The following is a 17,163-nucleotide window of genomic DNA, read 5'->3' as shown; positions in this document are numbered from 1 at the left end:
CGCACAACCTTCAATGAAGGAATGCCCATTCACACATGTCGCCACACAGAAGACGCTCTAACTGAGAATCGAATGGGCAATGTCTAACTGTGAGGTGACAATGCTACTGCAGCACCACCACTTAAAAATAGTAAAACAACCAGAATTGAACCCCATGGTATACATTTGTTTAAGGATGCTATGCGTGAGATGGATAATCTGATTTTGACAGGAATGTCAGGATTAAAGGTTGTTGTGTAACCAGAGTGTTGTGTTCCTTCTGCGCTTCTGCCCTGTTCTGGCATGCGGATTATGAGGATGGAGTGGACTACAAGGTCAAATACTTTGGTTAGTTACTTTTTATCAGGGCCTATATCTTTGGGCTCTATTACCCAGTCAGCTAATAACATCCCCAGATATGAATTACTTCAGCCATTCCTTAAAGACATGACTTTAGCTTTTTTAAAGTATTTGTATAATATTTTGTTTTTCAGTTACAGTTCGATCCAATTTGCCTTTATATTTTCATATATTGGCACTTGCATAACTTGAATTATCCTGATGTTACTACCCTGTTTCTCATCAAATACATTCTTTATTCAAATGCTTGTTTTATTCTTTTAGCTGATCTTTTATTTAGCTTATCATCTGTTATTTGTTTTAAGATCATTTTATCTTGGCGTACAACTTTTTATCCAACCTTGTGATATGTACCCAGGCTATGTAAGAAACTGCTCTCCTGTGGATTATCTTGCTACTGCAGTCAGTCAACAAAGTATAAATAAAATAACTACAAATAAATATGTTTACTACTTGACACTTTGAAATTTTCCACCAATTACTTATCCTTTGGAGCCAGTTTCAACACATTGTATCAAACCAAATATCTGCAAATTAAGTTGTTTTGTTTGAAACCTTCCCGAATAGTTACCCATCCAAAACTAATGAAGTATAAACCTCTAGAATTTCATTACAGTCCCAGCAAGATATTCACTTACCTTTAAGAGGCTGACTACAGTAACATACAAGATAGGTTTGCTGAGAAAAGAGTGGTGGGAACAAAATAAATAAATAAATTAATAATAATAATAATAATAATAATAATAATAATAATAATAATAATAATAATAAAAGCATCTGCATTGTTCTGAACACAAATTTCTAGAAGTAGCTTGACTTTCTAGATGTGTTAAATGTAAACTCAGTTCTACAACACCTGAGCAGCTCATGTGGCAGCCACTCAGTGTGAAGATCAGCGCCTCATCCTGAATCCTCAAAAATGATTAAATAAATCAATGTTGAGTATCATTCTGTCTGATATTCAAGGATGATCCTTTTTTTGGTTATCTAAACTCAATAGCAGCCAGCTGTAGAGACCAAGTTCTTCAGATGGTAGTCTATTTTTTTCCTTGTATTTAATAAAAGGTCTTCCTAAAGCATTTGCCTGAATATATATTTTCTCACTTAAGGTGCAAAATGTCTGCAGATATGGATTATTTACTAGCTGCAGCTCACTACTTTACTAATTTGACATATCTATAATAATGCCAGCATGGCATAATAATGATTCCTCTCACTCCAGAGGAAACAACCAGCTTTCATACAATTCAGCAGTCTCACATGAATGTACTTGATTTGGCTTGCTTCTTCAAATTCAGAAAGCCAAACTGCTTGTGAAACAGTAACAAACACCTTCATAATAGCAGATTCACTGCCTTTCTTCCTGTGATTATAGAACTGATCTTGGACACCAACTAGTGAAAGACTGAGATGGGCAGCCTATTACTTTAAAAAGACACTAGCCAGCAGCTGTTTCATGAATACGGATGAAGCACACATCTAGGCAGCCCACCCACATACAGAGATAATAATTTTATTTCTTTGTAGAATTAAAACAAATCGGACCAGAAAGTGACTACAACTTGTATTAGATAGTGATGTAATAATGTGTTATTTGCCAGGTGGTTCAATTGAAAGAATTATACTTGAAGCTAGAGGTGCTGCTCATTAAGATTACTATGTTGGAGGAGTTAGTCAGATTATATATCTGGAATAGGAGGGGGTGGGTGAGAATTTGAGGGAGGGTAGGGGAGTAAATGGAACAGGGCCAATACCATTTCTTATGAAAATGTATGAAGACAGTATGGACTAAGAAAAAGGGATGTATACTATGAAAACAGTTTTTGGTTAAAGTTGAGGCCAAAAATGTCATCAGTGATACACATATTTGGATGTAGGATCCAGACTGTTTGTTTACAAGTGAATTAGTAGACAAAGTCATATCTATATAAGGTAGTAAGAGCTAAGAAAGAAATAAAAAATTGTGAGGCATTCTTTTTGTAGCACAACACAAAGAGTGGGACATTAAGATGTGGGCAAGACCAGCAGAGAAGTATAGATTATCATAATGGTGGGATTAGGAGATTGTGCTATTGAGTGGAATCCAAGGCTATGGGGAGCTATGGTTACTATGAAGAGTTTACTCAGAAAGTAACATAATTGATAAGATTAAGAAATACGTAATCATAATGGAATTACTAGATTTGCTTTAAAAGAGAAGCAAAGACAGGCTAAAGGAAATATGTAAATAGTGAATATAAGGTGGTCAACAAATTGAGGTGTATGTTTTTCCCAGGATTAGCATTCTCTGATAGACAGATTTCAGACAGCTTAACAGGAAAGCATTCAGCTGAGTATACCAGTGAATTTTTTAACTGGCTTTGTGTCACTTCCCCTTTTATTATGAAGTATTAGTATTACTTAATTTACTAAACCAATTGCTAGAAGTGATTGTCTGGGTTGGCTTACTTATTTAAATGTCAACACATTTAATAAACTAACAGTTATAGGCTGCTTTGATATATTACTTCAGATGCACAGATTATAAATCCTTTTATTTTTTTCCACTAGCCATGAAATAATACAAATAAGAAATTACAAGCTGATTTGGCTAAACTCTGCTTCCAAGTTGCATATTGCTCTCTCTCATTTTTGCATATCAAAGGCATATCAAGGTCTTAACATTTAGGGAAGGAACATCTGTTTTTTTTTTTTTGTTTTACTTTGTAAAATAAGAGTTTCTGCAAAATTTACTGCTCAAGAAACATGTAGGAATAATAGTATTTGCACTTGCTTCTTTGATTAACAGCTCTTTTAATATAATGACTTGTGTGAAATCAATCCACACAGTAAATTGATCTGTTCATAAAAATTTAAATTACAAAAAAGACATATTAATAAAGCAAACTTAGAAAAAAATGCAAAACCGACAATGAGACTGATTGCAAGCCTGCAAGAGGACCTAATTAGCTGTGTGCATTATTGTTGTTACCTGTAATGGACACTGATGGTCATATAGTCTCATACACTTTAAACTTTTAAGTCCTGTTTTGGATCACCCTGCTAAAGCTTGCTCAGTACTCAGTCTTTATGACTGGGCTCATTGAATCACATTTTGAATATCTCTGCAACCCAACAAGTAGCCCTTGACTTTTCCATCTTGCAGAGTATGCAGTATAGAATGCTGGTACCACAGAAAATGGAGAAGTTGCTTTCTAAATGGTATCCTAAGTTAAATGCTTATTTTTATTAATAAAATAACTAGGTCAAAAAAGTAAAGGATTTTAAGCACCAAAACATAGGAGGTTCATTTAAAGTGAAATGGCATAAAAAATAGTATAAACTTATAGAAAAGTCACATAAGTTCTGTTGAGATAAAATTTATGTTTGATTAAAAATGCCATTATGTATTTTTGTTGTGACAATGTAAATGTTTTATGAAAACTAGCTAGTGAAAAAGGTGGGACAATGCTTGGAATCTTAACCTTTTTAAGCATGATCTCACAAACAAATCACTTTTTAGCAGTGTACAAAAATGCATACACCAAAATTATGTACTACTGCATGAAAATTCAGATGAATGTGAATAAAAGTACTTATTGGCAGTGTTCCATTAGGCATTTAAATAAATAACACTTTGTTCAGGGTTTAAGCATTAATAAACCTGTGGCAAAGTATGATAAATTCTTGAAAGATGTCAAGGCAAAAATGTCTTGTTTGAATTTTTGGAGTTTATCAACAGTAACCAAAACAAGCCGCGGTGGTGCAGTGGTAACATTGTCGCCTCACAGCAAGAGGTTCTCCTGTTCGATTCTCGGCTGGAGCGCCTTCTGTGTGGAGTCTGCATGTCCACCCCACGGTCGAGTGGCGTTCGAAAGACATGTGTGAATGGGTGTGCCTTCGTTGAAGGTTGGGTGTCGGGCTGGTACCGCGGCACCATAAAAATCTACTGACAATCATTAGCAGACCGGAGTTCCACTGTGGTGACTCCTACCCTGGAAAAGCTGAAAGAAGAACATCAACAGTAACCAAAACAGGACTTCTGAAATCCAAGAAGCAAGCTGGCAGGTGATAGAAATGTATGTGTTTATTCCAAAAAACACAATAAAAGCTATACAGCAAGAGCCATGATAAAAATATGCAGAAAAAGATTATCATACTAGTTAGATCCTTATAAAAGCAACAAACTTCCTCAGACCTATTTACCATGTACTGTGCACACTTGGTTCAACACCACTGTGTTATATTCTGTGAGGATTTGTGAAGCATGGAAGGAGGTAAAGTTAATGCAAGATACTGCAACTCCAGGGTGAATAATATATTTATTATTTATTTATTGACATTTCTTAACTGGGAAAGTCCACTGGGTCAGAAACCAATTTTCAGTGAAGGCTCAGGGAGAAAAGCTCCACAAATATGACATAGAAAATGAACATACAGAGCAATTTTAACAAAAAACCCCCCCAAAAAAAACATTAATCAGTTGATTAGTACATCAACATAAAGTTTGCAGGTTACTACATGCATAATAATATATGTGCTACATAATAATATATATGCTATATATGCTACATTCATCAGAATTAGAACATGTACAAAGCATGCCACCATTACCAGCGCACTTGGAAGAAGAATTTAGGAGAGCGAATAGACTAGTTGATGAATGGGATGTAGCAGAGGGGGGGGAGATGGTAGTATAGTATGGAAGGGTATAATATTTGCTTGGAGGTTGAGAGATGACATGAATAGAATAAATAGCTAGTTTGGTGATAAAGGTTGGTATGATGACAGAGGTATGGAAGTAGGAGGATGGTGGTATAAAAAGATAAGAAAGCTATAAGTTTATTTATGGTGGCACAGGGACAGATGTGGTTGTTGAGAAATTATTTTTTTAGAGATGTTTCGAATGCATTTAATGAGTCTAGGAGGGTGATATCTGGTGGAAGGGCATTCCAAATCCAGCTATGGCATTAGGTGTAGAGGCGGGTCTATATTAGATGAACGAAAATTCATCTTAGCGAACGCTCACATGAGCAAATATTGCGGAACTCGAAACCACATTTGTGAGATTGTGGTATAGTGAGGATGGGTTTATTTTCCCTTTCTTCTTTGTAGTGCAATCTCGGAGTTGGAATATATATTTAGTGGGGGGTGTGGGGGGCACAGCCCCCCACAATTGCAGTTTCAAGTACCTGGATATTCGCTCATGTGAGCGTTCACTAAGATGAACTTTCGTTCATCTAATATAGACCCGTGTAGAGGCTATGCCCAGCTGTTTTATTATGTTTGACAATTCTTATAAGTTGTTTGTTGGTAGAGCATAGATTTCGGGTGGGAAATAGGGTTGTAGAATATGATGGAGGGTAGGGCAGCTATCCGGTGTGTAAATTAGTTTATGAGCAAAAGTTAGTTGGGTGGAATCAAGGTATTGTTGGAACTTTAGCCAATGAAGTTCTTTATGAGCTTGACAGTGGTGTGATTGATATGGTATATCGGTTGCAAATTTAGCAGTTTTGTGGTAGCATGCTTGGAATTTGTTTTTGACAGATAGGTGGAGGTTGGTGAAGTTAGGGGCTCCATATAGGAGGGATGGGAGCAAGAGGCTATTGTTAAGTGCCTTTTTAATGGGTTTGGCCATGAAAGTTTATATCTATATAATCTGCCAGATTTAAAGTGTGTTTTTATTGCACTAAGTATGTGTTGTTCGAAAGTGAGTTTGCTGTCTTTGGTAATACCTAGTAATTTGGCATGAGATACTATTTCTATTTTTGGCTTTTTTTTCTTAACTTGCTAAATTTCTGACCTGCAAACTAATATATGTCAAGTGGCATTTGTTCACTTTGTTCACTCTATTGCAAAAGCTTGCAATAGAGTGTTATAGATAGATAGCTAGATAGATAGCTAGATATAGATAGATAAATAGATAGATAGATAGATAGATAGATAGATAGATAGATAGATAGATAGATAGACAGACAGATAGAGTGCTCAGGGGACCACAAAACAATGCAAATTTCAGAAAATTATAAATGCTTGTAAAAACAAATCTATTATTTGGATACATCTCATTGAAATCGGGTGGTTATCCACGCATTTTGTGTTACAAGCAATAATTACAAACTTGAGGCATAACTTGGGAATTTTGAGTAAGATAAGTGAGATGATCCCTTTTAAAATGCTGCCACAAGAAGTTAAGAAACATTAAATATCAAAGTTTTACAAGTTCTGTATGATGCTTTCAAAGAACTTGCTGCAGTACATAAGCTTTTGCAGTGGAGAGAACAAATACTACTTGACATATCTTATTTTGCATGTCAGAAATCGAGCAAGTTAAGAAGAAAAAACAACATCTTGGTAATAATGCTTACTGGTGTGACAAATTGAAGTTTTCGGTTGCTAAACAGCAGTGCACATGAGTTGCCAGTTAACTATAAAGCTGCTCTGGCTCATTAGGGAAGAAATGGTTTTGTACAGACAAAGTACAAGAATGGTCAGCCTTTAATTGGTCAGCAACTGCCGAGTGTGACCATAGAAGTGTGCAGATTCATTTATTCTAACTTTTTAGCTTAAGATGCTGTCAAACGTAGCTAAACTGTAAAAATGGCTTTAAATTTAATGTATATGAAAATAAATAAATGAATTTAAATTAGTTACAAACTTTGTTGATTTGATAAAACTTGCTCTTCAAAAGAACAGTTTCCTCAGAGCTATAGCTAGCTTTTCTGGTGCTCAGGGCCATTCCCTAATCTGGCACGGTTACAGCTTTAAGATAAGGCCAACAATGTCCTTTCTCTTCTTTGCACTATAGCAAACCACCTTCTACAGATACATACAACACAGGGACTGTCAGGAGCGTCAGCCCTGAAAAAACTGCAGCATCAGCATTAATTTCTGACTGCCAGTAGTGCACTAGACCACACACACACACACACACACACACACACACACACACACACACACACACACACACACACACACACACACACACACACACACACACAGCTGAAGTACTTTAGTAAATGTAGTATTGGCATTCATTTCTGACTGCCAGTACTGCACTAGACCACACACTGAGAGCTGAAGTACTTTAGTAAATGCAGTATTGACATACATTTCTGAATGCCAGTACTGCACTAGACCATACACTGAGAGCTGAAGTGCTTTAGTAAATGCAGTATTGGAATTCATTCTGAATGCCGGTAGTGCACTAGACCACACACACTCTTAGAGCTGAAGTACTTTAGTAAGTGCAGTACTGGCATTCAGAAAGTGCACTAGACCTTACACAGAGAGCTGAAGTACTTTAGTAAATGTAGTATTGGCATTCATTTCTGACTGCCAGTACTTCTCTAGACCACACACTGAGAGCTGAAGTACTTTAGTAAATGCACTATTGACATTCATTTCAAACTGCCAGTACTGCACTAGACCACACACTGAGAGCTGAAGTGCTTTGGTAAATGTAGTATTGACATTCATTTCTGACTGCCAGTACTTCTCTAGACCACACACTGAGAGCTGAAGTACTTTAGTAAATGCACTATTGACATTCATTTCAGACTGCCAGTACTGCACTAGACCACACACACGCACGCACACACATGCACACACACGCACACACACACAGTTTACATAAGGTTTGCACAAAATGGAAAATGGCAGCAGAGAGAAAAAAATTATGAATTAAAGTATTTGTACACTATTCATTTGCATAAAAAGTATTTAACGCTTTCTGTTAAAACATGCAAATATTATGCTTAGTAGTTATGGGTATAACTATGTATATTAATAATAATAATTTCAGGATTGCAGTTTTACTTACATTCAATTTACTATGCTCACATTTTTGTCACTGAGAAAAATGCATAACTTGAATTTTGACAGAAGGGAAGGAAAGCTGTCTTTAATTATATTTTGGCATTAAGAATTAATTTTATATAAAAATTAATATATATATACTAGTTTTCATTGAGCTTTGAGTGTAGGTTATAATATTTCCTCTTCTCGTTTTAAGGAGTATCTATGTAGTATTGGCGTACACTATCTTTTTCAGCTCTAAATAGCCTTTTACTGTGTGGATTTGTGTAGTTCTAGCATTTTTTTTATAAATATGAAATATGACTATACCATAGCATACAAATATTTTTATTTAGTCTGATTGCCAATCACTTTAAAGAATTCTGGTATAAACGTTTTTGTCACTAGGGAAAAAATATACAACATGAAATTTTTGCCACACTCCATGCACACATACGTGCACTACACACATGCATGCATGAATGGGCCATTAAATAAAATTAGAGAGAACATTACTAAGGCTATAAATATTTATCAATGCAGCTCAAGTGTAAGTACTGGTACAGATCAAGGATCTTGAATAAAGTATTAATGCTGCTCAGACATTTTATTTTATTTATTTATGTATTTGACATTTGTTAACTGAGTTGGTCCAACTGAGCTAGAAGCCCATTTTCAGTTGAGGCCTGAGGAGAATACCTCCAGAAAATTATATACATGGAACAAAGAAAAACATATATTCTAAGTCATAGCAAAATAGTAAAAATAAAAAGTAAAACATGGTATATGTACAAAAAGTTAGGCAAAAATATACAATTACAATATACCAATAGAGTGAGATCAAAATAACAGAATCTAGCAATTTCACATATGCACAATATGGATTTACAGATGAGGCTTGGAATGTTTAAAATAGAGGCAGACTGGAGTAATAAACTACAAACATAGACAGACTACATACATAACTACATTGGTATCAGTTGTAGTGGATACATAGTAGTCACACTACTACTTGAGTAAAGTTATTTAAAATTGTGAGAAAGGAAGATTAAAAGAAAAGTAGCCAAAAGATTATTAGAGACGCAGAGAGGTGAGAGAGAAAAGATTGGAGAGTTGGAAGGGTTCATGTAAGTTCCTGGCAGTGGCAGATCCATGAGTTTAAGAGAAAAAATTTTAATTGCTTTTTGAATCCCATTCGATTCTTGGCTGGAGCGCCTTCTGTGTGGAATTTGCATGTCCTCCCTGCGGTCAAGTGATGTTTAAAGGCATGCAGGTAGGTGCATGCATGAATGGGTTTGCCTTCTTTGAAGGTTGGGCATTGGGCTGGCAACTCGGCACTGTAGAAATCCACTGCTAATCATGAAGGGACCGGAGTTCCACTGTGGCGACCCCTAACGGGGAAAAGCCAAAAATTACTAATTGATTTGTATTTGGGATGTTTCTAATAGAGTTATGAAGTTTGTTCCAGGCTAAGGATACATTGTAACTGTAAAGTAGTTTACCAATATTTTTATTAAGTTTATGTATGTTACGGATTTGTTGTTTAGAGCTTCTGAGGGATCTAGTGGAGGTGTATAAGGAAACAAGGGAGGAGAGGAGGAGCAGGCACTAGGTTTGTGTAGGATGGAGTGTGCGATTTATAGCTGTGAGATAAGAAGTTGATGGGGGAATTCTGGCCACTGCAGTTTTTTTAATGCAATTGAATGCAGTGGTGTGATTTATAAGGCTAATTTGTTGCAAATCTGGTGATTTTCATTATATGTTTGTTTAAATTGGGAGATTAATGTGGATTGTAAGTTTGTGAGAATGGGAGCGGCATAGAGAAGGCATGGGAGGAGGAAAGCCCTAGCTAGGGATAGTTTGGCTACTGGTGTAAGGAAATTTTTCTTCCAATACAGTAATCCCAGTTTTGATGTGTCTTTTTGATGCAATGATGAATATGCTGATCAAATTTTAGTTGGTTATCTATTATGGTTCCCAGGAGTTTTGTATGTGGATCCACTTTGATAATTGTGTAATTTAGTGAGGAGATAGAAAAGGTAGATTTGTGCTGAGAGAGTGATCTTGGTAGGAAGAGTAAGAGTTTGTTTTTTTTAGGGTTTAGAATAAGCTGGTTTTCATTAAGCCATTTTTTCTACAGTGATGAATATGTTTTGTGTAAGTGAATGGAGATGTGACATATTGTCAGAGGTGGTGATGAGGGTTAAGTCATCTGCATATTGGATAAGAGTTGAGTGGCCACAGGCAGAGTGGAGGCAATTGGTAAAGATATTGAATAGAAGGGGGCTTAGGATAGAACCATGAGGACCCCTGTTTTTACTGGCAAGAAGGGGGAATAGGAAGTGAGCTATCATTGTAGTCTATTAATAAGGTAGCTGGAAAACCACTGCAAAGTGGGAGGAGCGAGGTTAAGATCAGTTAGCTTTGTTAGTAATTCAGAGTGAAACACCATATCAAATGCTTTGGATAGGTCAAGGAAGAGACAGGAGACTGACTGATTATTATCTCTGGCATCAGCAACTGCATGAGTAAAAGATAAGAGGGCTGTAGCAGTACTGTGTTTTGGCCAAAAGCTGTGGTGGGTAGGGGCTAAGAGGTTTTCAAGGATTAGGTATTTAAGCAGTTGAGAGTGGGTACACTATTTCAGAATTTTAGAAAGTGGTGATAAGATGGCTATTGGTCTAAAGTTAGAGGGATCTGTGGCGATAACTCCTTTGTGCAGTGGTATGGTGTAGAAAGATTTCCAGATGTTTGGAACTGTGCCTTCTTGAATAGATCTATTTATTAGCATAGAGATAGATAAGGTTATGGAATCACTGTAAGCTTGAGAAGGCGGGGGCAGTTTATCAGTAGATGGGGAGCAGGGTTTAAGTTTCTGAAGAAGATATTTGATATAGGTGGTGGGGACAGGTTTAAGAGAGAAAGGGTTTTTGTTATTATGAGTAGGAGAAGCGGAAAGATTTGGGGGGGTTGGAGACATGGTCTGAGTGAGTTAGTTTGCAGATAGTGTCTATGAAATAGTTATTAATCAGGGTAGCAGTATCCAGTGATGAGTTATTAGGGAAGGGATTTGGAGATGTAGGGTTACCAGGGTGAAGAATATTAGTGATAGCGGACCAGAATTTTTTAGGGTTGGAGAGGTGATTAGTTTGTGCTGTATTATAATAGTTTTTCTTGTCTTGGTAAATGCATTTTTTTAAAGGTTTCTGATTTCCTTGTAGTTTTGTAGCAGGGTAGGAGATTTGTTTTTTTGCCAGGTTTCAAGATACTATCCCTTTTTTTTTGCGTGAGGGAGCAGGTTTCTTTTGATAGACAAGGTGCATCGGTAACTTTTATCCTGGTTTTTCTTTGGGGGCCAAGTGAGTCTAAGATGTCGAGGAAAATCTGGTTAAATTTATCAATAGCTTCATTAAGGGTGGATGGTGGAGGAAGAACCAGTTAATGGATGCCAGTTTGGAGTTACATAATTCAGCATCAAAGCAGAATAATTTACATTAGTCTCTGTATAAGTGAGATCTAGGTATTTGGATGGAGTGTCTTTAGATGTGAATAGGGAGATGGTCACTAAGGGAGTTGGGTAGGGTGTGGAGGTTGTGGTTAAGATTAGGGTCTGTAGTAAGTATCCAATCAAGGATAGAGCTGGAATTAGAATTGTTATTAATACGAGTGGGGGACATGATGAGTTACTTGAAACCATGCAGGTTAATACTCATATTTGGAGTCAGTCATGACTTTTGACCAGTCTATGTTTACTTCTCCCAGAATGGCAGCTTCATAGGATATGTTGTTAGACAGCCATGACAGAAGACATAGTAGAATTAGATATAGTGTTGAGCTTACTACAATCACCCAAGCCCAGGCACTTGAGGATTGCTGTCTCTTGCATGTGCTGCTACTCACAATCAAACTCAGCTGCATATTTGGTCTAGGTGTGGCAGCTGTAAGGAGAGAGGGAGGGTGCCACACCTCACCCAAATAGAGTAGATACGTTTGAGCAAGGTAAGTATCTCAGCCATGGGGAGGGGGAGGAAGAGGGAGCAGGTCTGAGTGCAGGTTAGTGTTTCAGGCATTAACCAAGAGCAGGATTTAAGTTTAGTGAATGTGAGTTTTAAGGTTATGGAGTAGAGGGGAAGTTTAGGATTAGAAAGCAGGAGAGGAATTTAGAATTAGGGTGCAATCAGGGAATTTAGGGAACAGGAAGGGAGTGCTACTGTTAGTTTTAGGGATTGGGTGGGAGTTTTATGATCAGAGTTAAGTCTCTGTAGGGCTGTGTAGAAAAAGGGTTTGTGGTCAGAGGGCTAGGTAATTAAGTAGGATTAGGCTAACAGGAGTTGGGGCACTTGGCATTTAGAGCAAGTGGCAGCAAGCAAGTGTGACATGGGCTACTAGCAAGTGAATACTTATATTAGACTTTACATGGTTAGTGCAATAATACATAATACATTGAACTTATATAGAGAGGAACAGCCTTTGCTATATATGGAGAAACTAAAAGGTAGAATGGGCCAGAAGTAAGGTTTCTGTTAGGACTGCATAGTAGTACAGAAAGGCCTATTAGGAAAGAATAATAAGTATATAGTCCACAGAGAGCATGAAAGAGAATGGACCATAATAGCTGAGCAGTAGTGAGGCTGTCTGGAGAGTAATGCCTGAGAGTCAACTGCATGCTCTTCTAGGGCAGAGTGGGCAGCCTAGAAAGATTATACAAAAAATCAACTGAACAGCAAAACACAAAAATATGATGAATTTATCCTCTGATTTACACATTCATTTAGACCAAGAAACCAACCAGCACTTCACATTAACACCTGGAGAGAATGTTGGTAACAAGTGAGTGGCATGGAAAAAATGGCTAATATACTTTTCAAATGTAGTCGCTAAGAATTTAATTCACGAAGGGCTAATAAAGCAGTGCAAATGTACTTTTACATTCTTGTTTGCCTGCTCTGTTAGGGGAAACACCCAGCTACACATAAGGAGTTGAGCACTGTTTTCAGTCAAAAGCATCTTTTGAATAGTAAATACACATTCCTATAGAAAGGAAAATATGCTAATAATGCTGTCTGTCAGGAATTTAATATTAGTTTCAGTACAGCGCTGTAAGTCAGTATAGGAAAAAGACCAGGTGTAAATGGGATAGAAGAGAGAAATTTGTAATAATAAAGTGGGAGAAGTAAATGAGAGCAAAATAAATTATGAATGGATGAGTATTAAGGATATAGTAAAAGTGGTAATGGAATTTATAGGATTCACATGTTCACTGAGAGGACTGCTATGTGTAGTTAAGCCTCCTGTGTTATATGATGCAGATTTGTGAATCCCAAAATGAAGGGAGGGGGATGACACGCTATTTGAGAAGGTAATAAGAACAGTTTTACTAGTGCTTGAATGCAAGCAACGTTAAATGGTAAGTAAGGAAATTCTTGAGTCAAGAAGGGAAAATGTCCTTCTGGGACTCAGAGTGTTACTGCTTTGTGAATGTTAGTACCGGGTAATTAAACTGAAGTTAATATCCTGTGAAGTTTAGTCAGAATTCTTGGGCTTAGTTCCAGGTATATTACCTGACCGTTAAGGTGAATGAACAAGAAGAACAAAGTGCAGGAACAGGCAGCTTGAGTTTTACCAGATTCATTATTAGAGAATGCATTCCTTAAATCAACATAATCCAGTTAACCTGCATGAAACATAATTCTCTTGACAAGAAACATTCGTTAGCTAACATACAGAAACATGATAGTGAAGAATGGGCATCTGTTAAATTATAACGTAAAAAATAAAGGGCCAGATTCCAAAAGATTTGCTCTCACTGTGTCTATCCTGTTACCAAAAGGCCTGCTTTCAGTGTGAGTGACTTACTTCAGTGTAAGGCCTGTCTATAAGGCTTACATCAGGGTCCAGATCCCAAAATACTTGCTCTCAGCCTGCTTTCACTGTAAGTGGTCATTTACATTGAGATCAAGTCTTTTGGAATCAGGAGCAGTGTTTTCCCTGTATGGAAAAATAGATAGCTGCATGGGTAGCCATAAACTATGGAAATGAAGTAACATAATTAATACTAGCAATACATTAAAAAAAATTACTAAGCCGCAGTGCAAAAACTTTGAAATGTTTAGTCTGACCTTCCGTTTGATTCCTAAAACAGTATGCAGAGTTAATAAATTATTTTCAAAAATTGAATTGCAACTTTTCTCCAGACAGTTCACTGGTTCTGTAAAACCACACCTGTCAACCTATGAATACTAAAAAATCATAGGAACAGCATTTAAAAATAATAGCAAAGGTCAGAAACAGAATATAACATCTTCACGTATTAAACCTCACATTGGTAGAGACAATAAGTCTTTGCATATATTTAGCTTGTTTATATAATAATGTAAGTACCATTAAGTTTAAATTTATTTAAAAAGAGTAAGTCTAGGAGTAGCAAGGCTACATCTGAAAGCTAAAGCCATAGTACTATGTCTAAATCAGAGCAGTTTAATGATATGTATAAAACAAACTGCACAAATCGAGTAACTAATGCCAGTCAGATATGCAAGGAACTTCCCATCTGCATCATGAAGTATGCTCACAAAACTGCCATTGTTATGGTTTGTATATAAGCAGTGAGACTGTGGTATATAAGAGAATTTCTGTTACTATAAGATACAGTACTTTGAGCTGGTATATATAAACAGGAATAGTTTGTGGAGAAGTCCCCATGTCAAGGGGTGCTGCCTTTAAAAAAGTCAAAATGAATTTTGGTTTTCACAGCTCTCTGTATGCACTTGTCAGTGGCATGAGAGGTTCTTTGCAGTATTCTTGTGGATACATAATTAATGAGGTAGTAGATGGCGACAGTCAATTAACAAGTTGCATTCCAATAGCTATAATGTGAAGGAAAAACATGACATAAAACCAGATATTCATATATAGTGCTTCCAGTTGAAAAAAGTAGTACTTACATGTATGAAAATAAAGCTCTCCAGATTTTCCAACATGAAAATCCTACAAATGTTGGTACATTTAAAGCTAGTTGTTGAAGAAAATGCCAAATGAATTGACATAGTTGTCAGGTTTGTCAAACTGAAAACCAAACATAACTGACAAGCTCAAAAATCAAGCGGAAATATTAGTTAAAATGCTGGAATGACTTTTATACATTCCTTGAGTGCTTGGAGTATTTATTTAAACAGTTGAATGCATATCAAATATATCAAATAAAATGTTAATATAAGAAGGCAATGGATTCATCAGTCATCACTGTCCTCGACAGAAAACAGAAGCAGATCATCATGTAGCAGTCTGGAAGAATTATTTATTTATTTATTTAAAATTTGTTTATGGGGAAACTCCAACTTAGAACAAGACAATTTTCAGTAGTGGCCCAGGGAGAAAAGCTCCAGATGCATGTCTTTGAACAATATCCAAAACTAAAATTCATATAAAAGACAGGTGCCTCATCAACAAAATATACATTTTCCTGAGATATTCCTGCAAAGAATTATTGTAAAATTGGTTAATTTGAAGACAGGATTGTAACAAAAAGTATAAGAGCTCATTTTCAAGTTACTGTATTAATTCTAATACAGTAAAAGTAAATTAATTATTTTACGCCGACTTATCAGGCTATAGAATGTTATCAACCCTTATCTATTTTCAGAATCCTTAACATTAATTCACTCCACCTGCAATGACTTCACACTGAAATTGTTATCTTATTCTACCCTTCAGATTCCATTCTCACATTCCTTATTTCAGTTATTGTCTAGTTAATTTCTGTTCCACTGGATCCCAGCTTAATCCTTATTTCCTTCCCACCCTTTTTGTCTTTCTTCTTTTTTCCTTAATATTGTCTTCCTTATTCCTTTCTTTTTGCTTTGCCTTTTTTTACAGTTTTTTCCCTTGAATCTGCTCTACTGTATCCAAATATATCTCTTAAACCTGTTTTCCTTTCTTTCTACCTCCCTTATACCTTTCTTTTTTTTCTCTACTACCTTTAAACCTATATACCTGTTTGACATCATTATTGACACATTGTTTGAACTACTTTGCTGCACGATATATTGTTATGCTGTCTGTTCTATGTCTGTATTCAATAATTAAGATTTTTGTGCTTCAACTATGTCCTCCCCCCAGTTGGGTGGGCATTCGAAAGACATGAGTAAATGGGCGTGGTTGGACATCGAGCTGGCACATTGGCGTTTGTGAAAAATCTACTGCCAATCATTAGCGGACCGGAGTTCCGCTGTGGCGACTCCTAACCAGTAAAAGCCGAAAGACAAACAACATGCTTCAACAATGTATGAATTTTTGATGAATCATTTCTCTCTTTCATTCTGCAAGTTATATGTATGTTTCCTGTGTTTTGTGTATCTCATGTCACTCTCTTTTCTTTTTTGAGTGTTACTCCTATCTCCAAGCATGCTCTATGACTGATACTTGCCCAGATGGAGCTCACAACTAGGTAGCTAGCTAGGTGACTAAATGAAATGACTATACACACACACATATATATATATATATATATATATATATATATATATGTATATATACACTAACCAACAATAAAACAAAGGAACAAGCAAGTAAATAAATAAGAGGACCTGGCAAAAAATATAGCTGCATTTTTTTTTCTTCACTACTCTCAGTGCTAGTGTATAACTGACATTTTATCACCCATTCTCTTTAATTGTAATAACCCAGTCTTTAGTCCATTTTATTAATCCAGTTTAGTCACACATATCCACTAATTATTCTCCATTTCTCCCAGTGCTATCATATTTATCCTTTCTTTTTCATAAATAAGGAATTAAAGTTATAGACTCAGTTTAACATGATTCATGTCTCAATATGTCCCTTCATACATTTCTAGACTTTTACATGCTTATTCTTCTCACATATTGCTTTTTTTGTTAACTAATAGTAAATTCCTCCCACTTTTAACTTTCTTTTGTTAAGACCAATTTCATCACATTTCTGTCTCTAATATGGTCATCACTTTTATGTACTCATACATTCACCTTTCTGTACTGTTTTTTTTTCAGTCCATAAGCCTTTAATGTATTT

The 17,163-nt window shown here is 36.2% G+C and overlaps 1 protein-coding gene across 1 annotated transcript in view; it reads left to right on the top strand.

Annotated features, from left to right (window-relative positions):
- Positions 1 to 17,163, top strand: part of LOC122805336 (solute carrier family 22 member 6-B-like) — a 489,073-nt gene that overhangs the window by 251,003 nt on the left and 220,907 nt on the right. The gene's annotated exons all lie outside the window — the stretch shown is intronic.

The sequence above is a fragment of the Protopterus annectens genome, chromosome 6.part1 (assembly GCF_019279795.1).
Source record: "Protopterus annectens isolate FY-2018-M chromosome 6.part1, PAN1.0, whole genome shotgun sequence".
NCBI classification, from domain to species: Eukaryota; Metazoa; Chordata; order Ceratodontiformes; family Protopteridae; genus Protopterus; species Protopterus annectens.
The sequence above is the reverse complement of the archived record's forward strand: the minus strand, read 5'-3'. Positions and strand labels throughout refer to the sequence as shown.